Genomic DNA, 1,455 nt, shown 5'->3' with positions numbered 1-1,455 from the left:
CGCCTCCGCCACAAGTTCAGAGACAACATCCTCCAATCTGTGTTGGAGAGAATGACCGAGCTAATGCGCACCAATACCGAGCTGGGATTCAAGCTCCACCAGTCCAAAACAACAACTTTGAAGTTAAAGCTTCTCTGCTCAATATGGTGCAAAACTCAAAGTTCCACGGACTGGCTGGAGACGACCCTCTCGAGCATCTAAATCAATTTGATCGGGTTTGCGACTTAACCAAGATTAATGGCGTCTCCGAAGATAGCTTCAAGCTACGCTTGTTCCCTTTCAGCCTCGGTGATAAAGCACACCAGTGGGAAAAGAATATACCGAGGGGTTCTATACAAACCTGGGAGCAGTGTAAACTGGCGTTCTTATCAAAGTTCTTTTCCACATCACGCACGGCTAAACTCAGGAATCAGATCTCAAGTTTCACGCAGCACAGCAACGAGAGCTTTAGTGAAGCTTGGGAACGGTTCCGGAGCTACACTAACCAATGCCCACACCACGGCTTCTCAGAGGCATCCCTCTTGAGTACTTTATACCGAGGTGCACTCCCCAAGATCAGAAACCAACTCGATACAGCCTCAAATGGAAATTTTCTTGGGAAAGAGATCAATGCGGCAATGGAACTAGTCGAGAACCTAGCCATGTCCAATGACACATATGGAGAGGACTTTGATAGAGCAAACCGTACAGAGGGATCTAGTGATGAACAGCGTATGAAAAAAGATATAAGAGAGCTTCAGAGCAAGCTTGACAAGGTTTTGATGGCGACTCAAAAGCCAATACACTTTGTAGGCGAGTATGATGAGCAAGGGCCAAGTTTTGACAATGTTAATGAAGATGGTCTAACACAAGAAGAGCTGAATGACATAGGGAATCAGCAGAGGTATCAGCGGTTTAACAACTACAACAGTAACCCAAACCTCTCATACAGAAACCCGAATGTAGCTAACCCTCAAGACCAAGTGTACCCTGCTCAACAACAACAACAAAGCTATGCTCAAAAGGCTCCTTTTCAGAATACCTTCCAGCCCAAGCAACAGTTCAATGGGCAACAGCACGGCTACACTCAGCAGAATCAAGCGGCTCAGGGTAACAACTTCACTAGCCAACCGCAGCAACACAAGTTTCCACCAGGGTTCAATCTGCAGCCGATGGGTAATCAGCAACAGATTCAGGGACCGGGTCAGAATCAGATGGGGAACGACGTCTGTGGGATATTACAGCAACTGCTACAGGGCCAGCAAAGGGTTGAGAGCCAGCACGCGGCAATGCAGCAAGATATCAGGGAGCTTAAGCAAAACCAGGCATCTACATCATCAAGAGGCCCGGCTCTACCAGGTAAACCGGAGCCGAACCCTAAAGAGTATGTGAACGCCATCACATTGAGGAGTGGTAAGGAATTACAAACTCCAACGCCTAAAACAAAGCTCATTGAGGCCAATGAGCAACTAGAGG

The 1,455-nt window shown here is 47.4% G+C and overlaps 1 non-coding gene across 1 annotated transcript; it reads right to left on the bottom strand.

Moving 5' to 3' along the window:
- Positions 1-398: 398 nt before the first annotated feature.
- On the bottom strand, positions 399-505 carry LOC112086066. The gene has a single exon (XR_002899290.1). It is a non-coding gene; the product is annotated as a small nucleolar RNA R71 (small nucleolar RNA).
- Between the last annotated feature and the right edge of the window lie 950 nt (positions 506-1,455).

This window comes from Eutrema salsugineum, unplaced genomic scaffold (assembly GCF_000478725.1).
Source record: "Eutrema salsugineum unplaced genomic scaffold, Eutsalg1_0 scaffold_24, whole genome shotgun sequence".
Classification (NCBI taxonomy): domain Eukaryota; kingdom Viridiplantae; phylum Streptophyta; class Magnoliopsida; order Brassicales; family Brassicaceae; genus Eutrema; species Eutrema salsugineum.
Note: the sequence above shows the minus strand (reverse complement) of the source record. Positions and strands in the feature narration are given on the sequence as shown.